Genomic DNA, 13593 nt, shown 5'->3' with positions numbered 1-13593 from the left:
CCCGTTGGGAATCGGAAAGCAACTGTGAGTTTCCAGACCCTTCGCATTTTTGCAAATTAGGTCTGGCGAAGCCAGGCTACCCTACGACACCCCAACGAAAAGTCTAGCATGTCTGATTTTTACATTTTTTTCCCTGCTTAGTTTGTCATCTCTTGCGACCATGCCGACGACATACCTTGACGTTGACCAATAGGATGACAGTGTTCTTTACAAGTTCTCCTCGAGATAGACAGCTCATACTGTCCTCTTCATGACACACAGGAACGGGTCCATTTCTTTTTATTTTATTTCTCTATTTTATTTTTCTTCTTTGACTCAGCACAACACAGCTTGTGCCGAATTCAGACTCCCCGGCAAAATCCCACTCCCCTTCGTGTTTAGTTCGATCTGTGCTTTTCTTCTGACAAAACGAGTGTGTATACAGTTCCTACCACTCGGCAAAGACCAGAACATCACAAGAGGAGCAACATGTCACAAAAAAGCAAGGCTATTTTAGGTTTTATAATGTAGTCTGAACCGGGCATAAGACATCTGCTGTTAAAAAAAAAAAAATCCCATGGACAGATGTGTGTGTGTGTGTGTGTGTGTGTGTGTGTGTGTGTGTGTGTGTGTGTGTGTGTGTGTGACCGTGTGTGTGTTCTCACAAATGACCATAACTGTTAGTGTATTTAATTGATTATTATTGTGTGTGTGTGTGTGTGTGTGTGCGTGTGTGTGTGCGAGAGCAGCCCTACTGTTCCAAATCTGTCTAACACCAGATTGGCAGAACCCCTCTCGAGCCTATGGGGGATTGACTATTGTGCCGCAGCTATTAGGCCAAGGTTAGTCTGACTCAACAGATGTAGGTTTTGGCAATATACCTTGTCATTCGTTGTCACACTGCCCAATCAGTGGCAAGACTGGCGATGCAAATTAATCTGATTCGGGCAGAGAGATTCTCTCGGCACCAATCAGATTCGATGCAGACTATTTTGCAAGAGCACCGTCGCTGCGTCCGGGGCTGGCTCCGCCCAAGACGACTGTGATTGGTTTAAAGAAATACTGCGTTTTTTCCCCCCCTATTGCAGAATGGTAATATTTCCAGCCAGACCTGTCTCCAGCGCTGGCACAGCTTAAACAAAGTGTGGAGATAGGTCTGGCTATGCGAGACTAGGCCAAGGTTAACAGCATGCTGTTCTGACTAGGGGGCAGCAGGTGGGTGGGCGAGAGAGCATGGGTTAAAATATAGAATGACGGATGGAGGGGAGAGAACACAAACACTGACCAGAGGGCTCAGTACTGGTCAGCCATTGCGCCACTAACAATGACTTCTGTTCTACTTCTACCTGAGGTTGACAAGTTCAAACAAAGCTGCAGCGAACCGGCAGATCTTGTTGAACACAGATTATCCGCCTCAACAGTGAGACTGGCGGTTGTGAAGTCTGCTGATATAGCAGGGGAAAGACGCCGCAGCTTGAACCGGAGGCATCAAAGCTTTCCGATAAAACCGGAGCTCTAAGCGGCCGGGCCCTATCATACTCATAAACATACCCCCCCCTCTCTTTCTCCATTCAAAGGAGCTACAACACAGCTCTGCCGTTTGATTGCTAAACACAACATTACCATAGACAGGCACAGGGCAACCAAAATAACAATGAACTGTATTTTTATTGTCACCCACCCCGGAAACAGCCATGCTGCCGCTATTAAAAGAGCATGGTGGGCAAGGCAAAGAACAGTCAATTGCCTCGGTGCACCGTGAGTAGGTGCATCTTCTCCCAAGCCTGTGGGTGGCCAGCTGGCGCTTCAGTGGGGACAGGCCGGGCTGGGCACTCTGACCTGGCTGGGTAGGGAGAGGTGGTGGTGGAAGCCTCTAAGTACCTGCAGCCCCTAAGGCCGGCAGAGGAGCTGGGCAACGGGCCACAGTGGGGCGGGACACCAGAGCAGGTTGTTTTGGTTTGTTTCACCGCCGACGCCTGCTCACGGTCGGGACAGCAGCGGCTGAGGCACAAGCACGCGCCAGCCAGCTGTGCCTCCCCGGAGCGGCGAGGTGACGAACGAGGAGGAGCCGGTTTTGCTCCTGGTTGCGACATTGCTCAGGGATGTTACACACAGCAGAACCAAACAACCCAGATTTGCTCACCGGTGAGTTGAGAAGGACGCCCTTGTTCACCTAACGCAGACCAGTTAACGATAGCCACAGTCGACATTGCTGGATGATAAAAGTGGCCATCACTCCACTGAGGCAGGAGGCCTCCCACAAGCTGGGAAACGGCCCCTGAGGCTTTGGCCATCTCTGCTCTTCGCTCCGCTTCCAGGGATGAAGGGATCAAACTCCTTGGCCAGCTGGCCAATATAGATGGCTAGCATGGCAATGGACGAGGTGGCAGCGCCAGCGCATAGCTGTTCTCCGCCAAGGACATAGTGGTCTTGTCCTTGGAGTCGGGTATGGATGGTTTTCTGGCCGAACCCCAGGCGGAAGAGCCAGGCACAAGGACGGCGGCAATGTCGGGAGCCAGTCGTCATCACATCATTCCAGCTACTCATGTAGCTCTTGTGAAGGGACATAATGGAGCTCTCAGTGTAGCAGGCTGGCCCCATCCCGCCTCTATGAATGTCCCCAGGTCAGGCATCGCCGGGAGGAGACGAGGTGCAGGCTTGGAGGATGTCCTGTAGCAGATGGAGCTCCAGAGAGGCAGCCCCGTCTCAGCCACGGCCTCAGGGAGGAGAACTTCAAGACGATGCGTGGCTCTCTCCAGCAGCTTCGGGAGGTCACGGTCGAAGGACCCAGGTCGGCCGGTCCGTCGACCCCAGAGCCATCTTCTTCTTCATCAGACAGTGGGAGGGACAGCATCGGCGCTGGCTGCTGGAGGGGCAAGCTGACATCAACACCTCCGTCCGAGCTGCCCTCCGCGGGTACAGGATCGTTGTTCCCTGGCGGCGGCGACAGACAGTCAAAGAAGTGCGCTCGGTGAAGTCTCTCCAGAGGCTCAAGAAGGGCACGGGCCTGGAAGTCGGGAGACGGAACCAGACCCTCCTTGGCGTGCTGCGGGCCCATGCAGCGGAAGCAGAGTGGATGCTCCGCATCACCGTTGAGGGCGCTGCAACCGCATAATTTCTCAGCTAGACTAGGCAGCGCTGGTCTGGGAGCCCTGAGGGACGCCGCCGTCTCTACAGTGAGTCGCTGCATAGTCATCTCTTTCTTCTTTTTTCTCAGTCGTCTTCGTGAGCTGACAGTTTTTAGGAGCAGTTGTGCAGGAGAAGCCTGCTACAGTGGTACACCGGACCTAGTTGGACACAGGTGCGTGTATGTTTTGTTTCTTCAGTCAATGTAGCTGGCTAGGGGTTCTCAAGCCAGTAGGAGCTTGCCCTGTGGGGCTGAGCTCCACAAAATAGAACAGCTGGAAGACATCCTGATAAAAGACAGGTGTTTATCAAAACAAGAATACATGAACCAACTGTATCAAAAACTTATTTGAGAAGAAAAGAAGGAATATTACTGTATATGAAGGGCAGTTTGAGGGCCACAAGTGGTAAACTACATCAGATAGAAAACACAGATACTGGCTGAAAGTTGGCACTTAGGAGGAGCAGAAGATTGCAGACGATTGCAGTGTGACGAGGACGCTTAACATTGCACCGATGTGACAGTGTGAAACGTAACAAATTTGCAAGCTGTACCATGCCACCAGAGAGAGAATTAGAGATATGACAGACAGACAGACAGACAGACAGACAGACAGACAGACAGACAGACAGACAGACAGACAGACAGACAGACAGACAGATAGATAGATAGATAGATAGATAGGTAGGTAGAAGTGGAGTGTGTGTGTGTGTGTGTGTGTGTGTGAGTGTGTGTGTGTGTGTGTGTGTGTGTGTGTGTGTGTGTGTGGAATGGAGTGTGTTTGTGGAGTGGAGTGTGTGTGGAGTCGCTTCTGCGGTAGTTTGAAGCATCGCTGAGCCTCTTTCACCTGTCAGATTGAGGTCCATTAGCAGAACAAAAAACAGCGAAGTGAGGTTCCTACTCTGGACAACAGACCAGGCCAGTAGAGCTAATGGAACAAGATGGCTGCTAGTTGCTAGCTTGATAAAACACACACATCTGACACAAATCATTGTTTGGTAGCAGAGTTAAGAGTCATGGAAGGTGAAGCTTAGTACCAGAGAGGAGACAGGCTGACCTTCCTGCATGGGTAAAAACAGGAGGCCAGGGGGGACAGATTCTCTCTCCTATAGTTATTGATCCAAGAAAAACGTCAGAATGAACTAGAAAGGCTGCTCAGAGAGGTCTCCTCCTATGAATGCATTTTGTTGGTGTAACCGAGTTGAAATGGTTAAACTCACTCCTCAGTATAAATATTGTCCACCCATACCATTGAAGAGTAGGCTTTCCAGTGGCGTAACTGGTAGTGGTGTATATGAGAGGTGGTCAAGTATGAATTTAAAGGAGGACCTGGGTATGATGCCAGTGTGGGCAAGTTGCAGAAGGAAGCGATAGACGAGTGATGCACTGACACCTGTTAGATCAGCATGTGCAGTTGTTGAATGTGTAAGTGGACAAAATAATCAGACAGTGATGGATAGATAAGAAAGCAGCAAGACCTCTCTCTCCCTCTGTCTTTCTCCCTAGGATATCAGAGTGCACTTAGGCGTACAATAAAACCTCAATAATACATAGATCTTGACACAGTAATTAAACTATAAATGATTTACAAACTACAAAAAAACACAAAAAGCTGTAATTATAAGATATGGACAAAATATTGGGACACACCTCTTAATCATTGAATTCAGGTGTTTCATTCAGTCTCATTGTTACAGGTGTATAAAATCAAGCACCTTGCCATGCACTCTCCTTCTACAAACATTGTGAAAGAATGGGCCGTTCTAAAGAGCTCACTGAATTCCAGCATGGTACTGTAACAGGATACCACTGTTGCAACAAGTCAGTTTGTGAAATTTCTTTCCTCCTAGATATTCCATGATCAACTGTAAGTAGTATTATTGCAAAGTGGAAGCGTTTAGGAACCACAGCAACCACGTAAAGTTACAGATCGGGGTCGCCAAGTGCTGAGGCACATAGTGTGTAAAACTTGCCAACACTAGTGACTCAATAAATGCAGAGTTCCAAACATCCTCTGGCATTAACATTATCACAGAAACTGTGCGCCAGGAGCTTAATGACATGAGTTTCCATGGCCGAGCAACTACATGAAAGCCTAACATCACCAAGCACAATGCCAAGCGTCGGATGGAGTGTTGTAAAGCTGGACTCTGGAGCAGTGGAAACGTTCTGTGGAGTGACAAATCACACTTCTCTATCTGGCAGTCTAATAGACAAGTCTGGGTTTGTTGAATGCCAGGAGAACGTTACCTGCCTGACTGCATTGTGCCAACTGTAAAGTTTGGTGGAGGAGAGATAAGTCTGTTTTTTTTGGTCTGGGAGCTCAGCCCCACAGGGCAAGCTCCTACTGGCTTGAGAACCCCTAGCCAGCTACATTGACTGAAGAAAAAAAACATACACGCACCTGTGTCCAACTAGGTCCGGTGTACCACTGTTTTTTTTTGTCTTGGCCTAGGCCCCTTAGTTCCAGTGAAAGGAAATGTTAATGATTCAGCTTACCAAGACATTTTGGACAATTATATGCTTCCAACTTTGTGGGAACAGTTTGGGGAAGGTCATTTTCTGTTCCAGCATGACTGTGCCCCAGTGCACAAAGCAAGGTCCATAAAGGCATGGTTGGGTGAGGTTGGTGTGGAAGAACTTGACTGGCCCGCACAGAGCCCTGACCTCAACCCCATCGAACACCTAGGCCCGCTCGTCCAACATCAGTGTCTGACCTCACAAATGCTCTTCTGGATGAATGGGCAAACATTCCCAGACATGCTCCAAAATCTTGTAGAAAGCCTTCCCAGAAGAGTGGAATCTGTTACAGTATAGCTGCAAAGAGGCGACCACCTCCATATTAATGCCTTTGAATTTAGAACGGGATATCATAAAAGCTCCTGTATGTGTAATGTGTAGATTGGCCAATACTTTTGCCCATATAGTGTATATGAAAGAACAGGAAACATGATTAAAGGACATGGCCAAGATTTTGGTAAATACTTGTTTTCCATCTTCCCTGGGGTTAGACAAGCAGTATGAAGCATTTTCAACTCTGTGCGTGCAATATGGAGTGGCGAGACCTGGACCGATTAGCCTATCTTAGCGGCATTCACTGGTACAAGGTTAGGCCGATTAGCCTTTTCCAATTGTCACGAAATAACTATTCTGTTTAGAGTTTTTACATTTTCGTTTTCTAAGCAGAAATACTCTAATACTCTATAAACCTTTTTTTTTTTTAGAACCAGGCGTAGGGATTACTCGCATCACTCCAAACGTGTAGCATTGTGACTAGTAAGGGTGTAACAATACACTAATCTCACGATACGATACACGATATTGGGTTGACAATAACAATACGATACGATACACTAAGGGCAGGTGTGAAGCGTTGCAGTAGCGCTGCTGTTCACACCAATAGTGCATTTCTCCACATTTCTACTTCAATACACTTTGTGAATTTAGAGCTTAACTGTTATAATATCATGGATAGGCCTAGACAAAAGACATGTTTGTTACCAACGTTGTGTGGCCAGTGTTCACTGATATACAACAAACATATCACAATATTGTTTTCACCTTGACGAAACGTATTGTGACGTTTCTGTATTGCGATATATTGTGGCACTATATATTGTTACACTCCTACTAGCTAGGTATCGAGGTAAGCAAACGTGCGTTCCAACGAGCGAAGTGGATATCATCAGCTCGCACATAGTTAGATGCTACAATAGACTAGCTCGTATCTAGATACACCGTCCATAACTGGTTCAAGTGGGGGGTTATTTCGTGACATTTGGAAAGTAGGCTAATCGGCCTAACCTGGTACCAGTGAATGCCGCTAAGCTAGGCTAATCGGTCCAGGTCTCGCCACTGCATATTGCACGCACAGTTGAAAATGCTTCATACTGCTTGTCATCCCCAGGGAAGATGGACGTATTTCCCAAAATCTTGGCCATGTCCTTTAAATTGATAATGGAAAAATATTATATGTACATGTAGGTAAATCATTATATAAATCATCATTAGAACATGTAATCTTGTGATGGGAAGGCTTACATTCACTTTTTTAAACTTTTTATGGCTGGAAAATGCTTTTCTCAGCGAGAGAAGTGTTTTGTGAACATTTGCACTTTCCAAGCTCCCTGAGGTGTCAGGGTCCAAATGACTGCGTCTACCATGTAGAATAGCACACACCATTATATAAATCATTAGAGCATGTAATATAAAAAAAAATCCATTGCAAAATTACACAGCAGGCGCAGGGCTTGTAATACCAGTCATCAGTTTGAATCCCTGTGGGAAAGTTTGGGATTTTTTTTTTTTTTTTCAAACTATGTGTCTTTAGACATTGCAAATGCATTATGTCTATATTTGAAGATCAAACCAAATCAAACTTTATTTGTATAGCACATTTCATACACAGAGGCTACACAATGCGCTTTACAGTGAGCAATGGGGGGGTGGCCTCGGTCCAACCCCTACATATTGCAATATTCCAGAGGGAAGCAACAAAACAGTTTCACCCGGGGGCCAGAAAAGTGAGCTGTAAAAATTCTTCCCTGATCTCTCTCAACGAGACGATCGAGCAAGCTCCTGGAAAATGTAATCTATTGGCTAAGAACATTTACAAAGCAGTAAACATGTGCTAAATACTTCATAGGAGAGACATGACTAACAGGAGAGTGTATAGTTACAGAGATGTTGCTTACATACTGTAGTAGGCCATTATTTGTTGGCTATCCCTGTATTCTCTAATACGATTTAAGTGAATCATATAACAAAGCACAGTAAGCACTTAGCAGAACAGGCTGATATAAAATGCCACAAAGCTGAGGTGGGGTGATAGAAAGCAGAGGGCCAAGAGTAAAAAAAAAAAAGGGTAGGGTTGGCTGGGTTAGGACAGCTGATGACAGAGAGTGGGAAGAGTGTAATATTAGGGGGATAGTCAGTAATCAATCAGCTATGGTTCGATGTTGTCGCTGGGGCGGGAGTACAGTAATTAGGGGCAACTCTGCTCTTCTAACACACAGATGCAAGCACCAAATGATACATTACCTGACACATTCTATTGAACAACACTAACTATCTCGCATAAATGGCTTTTGATAATGCCAGGATTTGATTTGTGCTGGGGGAAGAAAAAAAACACTCCATTCATTAGAAATAGTTAGAAATGTGGAGCAAAATCGTAATGTTTTACATCTCTGGATCATCTAACAAATATTACCACATCTTACATTTTCACGTCTCTACATAAATTAGTTACTGTACAATCATCCTGTTAGCAGTGGGAAGCGCAGCAGCTAATGATCACCTTTGTCTGCCTCTCTTTCTCTCTCTCTCTCCCCCTCACTCTCATTAAATTGCGATGGAGAGATGCAGACGTGCATTTCTGTGTCGCTGCTTCAGAGACTAGAAAGATTGAATAGCCGACAACATGAAGTGCAGAGTCGAAACCCTAATGCCTAATGGTACATTAACTTGTGTTCACCTCCCTGCTCCCTGCCTAGAGTATGCACAGCCCTACACTCCCCTCCTATACGCTCACAGAGTAAACAGTGTACAATGCCGTGCTACATTGACTTCCTATACTCACACTGAGAACAGTCAATGGTAAGTGGTCACTAGGCAAGGCAAGTTTATGGCATATTTCAGCAACAAGGCGATTCAAAGTGCTTTACATGAGACATTAAAAGCATCAATACTAAGTGCAAGAAACACATAAAAGGTCTTTTGCATTTCATATAAAATGAAATGCAAAAAAAGCAACAAAAAAAAACAAAACAAGGACATTTAAAACAAAATGTAGGAGAATTTAAATAAAGGAATAAAAGTTACAGTGCAGTGTATGAATCAATAATTATTTGATTTAACAAAAAGCAGCGGCAAAAAGAAAAGTATTCAGTCTTGATTTAAAAGAAGTGAGAGTTGCAGCAGACCTGCAGTTTTCTAGAAGTTTGTTCCAGATACTGTATGTGAAGCATAAAAACTGAATGCTGCTTCTCCATGTTTTGTTTTAACTATGGGGACAGAAAGTAGGCCTGGGCCAGACGACCTGAGAGCAGCAGATCAGAAATATATGTTGGCCCTAAACCATTCAGTGCTTCATAAACCAACAGCAGTATTTTAAAGTAAATTGTTTGACAGACAGGAAGCCAGTGTAAGGACCTCAGAACTGGAGTGATGTGAACCACTTTATTAGTCTTAGTGAGGACTCAAGCAGCAGCGTTCTGAATCAGCTGCAGCTGTCTGATCGATTTTTTAGAGAAACCTGCAAACACACCGTTACAGTAGTCGAGTCTACTGAAGATAAACACAAGTTTTTCCAGATCCTGCTGAGACATAAATCCTTTAATCCTTCAGGTTCCAGTATTTCAAAACATTTATTCTGGATCAGAATGATCCAGATTTCGTAAATCCCTTTTTTTGCTATCCCAGATCAAAGTGTAGGTTTTATCGTGGCTTTTCAAATAATTAACAGATAGGATCATTCTGATCCAGATACCACAAGATCAGGATTACAGAATCTAGATTTGCAGGCATTGGATAGGCCTCCGTTGGTCAAAGTAATACAACATTCCATTGACACAGACGTTAATCGATAATAATTTATGGGTAATAATAATAATAACTAGTGCTGCGAGCAGCAGTGAGCGGGCCCTCGCACCCCACGCGGGTCGGGGTGTGGCGCCGTTAAAGGGTGTGCTATTTCGGTGTCCAGTACTGACAGAAACTTCCTGTCACCAGTAGGTGGCGCGTGACTCAATACCAAAGCATAGATGTGTTCAGGACAGTACCTTGATGAAGCGTGAGAAATGTTGTGTAAATCGGACAAAGTATGTAGGAGTTATGAGGACTTCCTGTAAGCAGTAGGTGGCGCTGTAGGTATGACGCAATACTGACCTACAGATGTGTTCAAGATGCGACCTTCATCAAGCATGAGCAATTTGGAGTAAATCGGATAATGTATGTAGGAGTTATGAGTACTTCCTGTTTCACCAGTAGGTGGCGCTGTAAGTGTAACTCAATACCGACGCATAGATGTGTTCAGAAGGTGACCTTCATGAAGCGTCAGCAATTTGGTGCAAATCGGATGATGTATGCAGGAGTTATGAGGACTTCCTGTTTCACCAATAGGTGGCGCTATAAGTATGACGCAATACTGACACATAGATGTGTTCAGGACAGAACCATCATGAAGCGTGAGATAAATCGGACAAATCGGATAATGTATGGAGGAGTTATGAGGACTTCCTGTTTCACCAATAGGTGGCGCTATAAGTATGACGCAATACTGACACATAGATGTGTTCAGGACAGAACCGTCATGAAGCGTGAGATATATCGGACAAATCGGATAATGTATGGAGGAGTTATGAGGACTTCCTGTTTTACCAATAGGTGGCGCTATAATTATGACGCAATACTGACACATAGATGTGTTCAGGACAGAACCTTCATGAAGCGTGAGATATATCGGACGAATTGGACAATGTATGGAGGAGTTATGAGGACTTCCTGTTTCACCAATAGGTGGCGCTATAAGTATGATGCAATACTGACACATAGATGTGTTCAGGACAGAACCGTCATGAAGCGTGAGATATATCGGACAAATTGGATAATGTATGGAGGAGTTATGAGGACTTCGTGTTTTATGGCGAAATGTCAAACTTTGGCGGGGCGCCACGGCAAGGGTGTTTGGTGAAAACTAAATTTTTTTGATAACTTTTGATCACAAAGGTCTTAAGATGAAGCTGACCCGATATGAAGTTGATCGGATGAAATCTGTAAGAGGAGTTCGTCGAAGTACGAGGCATGGAAATGGTCAAAACAAGGACAAAATGGCACATTAAAATCAAGATGGCGGCCTTCCTGTTGCATGTTGGGTATAGCTCCAAGAGACATTTTAGTGCGTCTCGATGAACTACATATGCCCACCGAATTTCGTTCGCCTACATCAAACTGAAAGGTGGGGCTCGCCATTTTAGATTTTCCAGGGGGCGCTCTTGAGCCGTTTTGCCACGCCCATTTCCGTCACCCATGAATTATCAAATTTTTCACCGGGACTGACGTATCTGCAAAGTTTCATCCGTTTTCATCGATGTTTAGGCCGCCAAAAAGGCATTTGTTTGGGGAGAAGAAGAAGAAGAACGTGGGAGAATAATAATCCTTCGAAATACAATAGGCCCTATTGTACAATAGGCCTACAATAGGCCTCGCACCGCCAGTGCTCGGGCCCTAATAATAATGTCTTACTGGATAAAAAAGTTAAACTCAACACTTTTGTCAGTACACTACTGTTTTTATTGATCAAATGACCCTAAGTAAAAAGTGGTTGACTAGAGCTCTTCTCATTGACCGTCCATCTGTTTGCAGTGCTGCTAGTGGTAGGTCAGGGACATCTACTTGGGGCTGTGAATGATCACCTCTTTCATCATAGAGAGGAAACTTGCGTTCTTCAGCAATGTTATGAAGCACAATGCTGGCTAGAATGATGTAGCATGCTCTCTGTGGGTCTACACGTACAGGTAGTTCAGACAAGCTCTCTTTGGGTCTACACGTAGGTAGTTCAGACATGCAAAGCGCCTTTTCAACACCCAATTTAAGCGTTCCATTGTGCTCCTAGTTCTTCCATGGGCACAATTAAATCTCTCCTCTGCATTATTGTTTTCCATGGCAAAAGGTGTTATTTGCCATGGTAAGAGTGGATATGTGCTGTCACCCAATATGATGCCATCTGGGGGATTTTGTTGGAGGTTTTGGGAAATTTGGCTCTCCCTCAAGATCCTTGCGTCATGGACCAACCCTGGCCATTTCACCACACAGTTGGTTATGATGAGGTCTTCATTCCCCACAAGTTGCACATTGATGCTGTGCCATCCTTTCCTGTTCACAAACTCCCATTCCCTCTCATGGGGTGCTTGGATGTGGAGATAAGTGCAGTCAATCGCACCAATAGTATTTGGCATATTCCCCATCTCATATAACTTGATCTGCTTGATTTGTTCAGGATTTGTTGGAAATTTGACAAACTGCTTGACGAGGCTGGCTAGCACAGATGACACTCTTGTGTATTACAGAGCTGACAGTTGATTTCTGGACACACACCATCTCCAATGACTTGGTAGAATGATCCACATGTGTAGAAGCGCAAAGCAATGAGTACCTGTTCCTCCACAGTCAATGCATAACTTCTTTTAGTAGTATGTTCCAGTTGTGGTTGAAGTAGACTGACAATGAATGCAATGTCAGCTGCACCAAATCTGAATCTTGCATACAATTCAACATCTGTGTACTCTTGTAGTAGTTTTGGGCGTGCGATGTGCACCCTTTGGCTATATTTTATCTTTTGCTGTTGTAGACGGTGAACAACAACGGATTTCAAGACTCCACAATGAACCTCCCAGTTCACACCTGTGCTAATTTAAGTATGTGTATTTAATACAGGTGTGCTTTGCCGGAAAGATAGACAGAAAGAGAACATGGATATGGCAGCAAGTACTTCAAAGAGCATCAATTTCACCCAAGCTGAAACGCATGCATTGCTAGAAGGTATAAGGGCACATTATGGCATTATGAGCACTAAATTAGGCTCCTCTGTAACAGCCAAGATGAAACAAAACATCTGGACTGATATCCCGAGGAGGGTGAATGCCACAGGGAGTGGTCAATTAAGAACCCTGGGACAGGTGAAACTGCGCTGGAAGAATTTAAAACAGAAGGCAACAAAAGACCACAGTGAATCTCAAAAACCTGAAACTGGCAACAAACCATTTAAGCTGGGGGAGTTCACTGACATCATTCTAGACATCATTGGTGGAGAAAGATCCCAGGCTCTACATGGCATTCAGTCAGTCTCACACGGTGGTGAGTCTGGACTGTGTGCAACTGAGAAACGGATCACTCTAGCTGAGGAGCAGATTAAACTGGCCTCAATAGAGGGGAACAAAACTTTGCATTCGCCTCTTAGCAGAGAGGCTGAAAGGTGATGGAATTGCATTTTCGGATGAAGATGTGTGATATTCATGTACTTGCACCTACCCATTTTTTAAGGGATTGGAGCTTCTTTTTTTTTTTTTTGTTAATTGAAAAGATTTTATTGGTTAATTATTTAATTTAAAATGTATATCGTTTTGGCATGGTCTGTGTTAATTTGTGCCTAATTTGATATGCAAATATTGAATAAAAGAATGATCCAATATGTTCCATGTATCCTACATGTCTCTACTGTACATCCACCTTGAATCCATGTTTGATCCACCCTTCCAGTGGGATCAGGATAATCCTGATTTTTACCATCAAAACTATCCTAATCTCCACCTTAGAATTTTGAAATACCCAATAACAACTTTTGATAAGGATTCTGAGTAGGATTGGTTTACCAAATCCATATCCCAATTTAGGTGGACCAGGATCACATTATCCTGGTTTGAAAAACCCAGTTTTGAGATTTAATCCTATCCTGATCATTCTGATCCAGATTAAATGTTTTGAAATAG

At 44.6% G+C, this 13593-nt stretch overlaps 1 pseudogene across 1 annotated transcript; it reads right to left on the bottom strand.

Moving 5' to 3' along the window:
* Positions 1 to 11610: 11610 nt before the first annotated feature.
* On the bottom strand, positions 11611 to 13344 carry LOC311312173 (putative nuclease HARBI1; annotated as a pseudogene). Its single transcript has 2 exons — positions 13334 to 13344; positions 11611 to 12324 (listed from the first exon to the last, which is right to left on the bottom strand). The product of its transcript is annotated as a putative nuclease HARBI1 (transcript).
* Positions 13345 to 13593: the final 249 nt, after the last annotated feature.

The sequence above is a fragment of the Borostomias antarcticus genome (assembly GCF_949987555.1).
Source record: "Borostomias antarcticus genome assembly, chromosome: 1".
Taxonomy (NCBI): domain Eukaryota; kingdom Metazoa; phylum Chordata; class Actinopteri; order Stomiiformes; family Stomiidae; genus Borostomias; species Borostomias antarcticus.
Note: the sequence above shows the minus strand (reverse complement) of the source record. Positions and strands in the feature narration are given on the sequence as shown.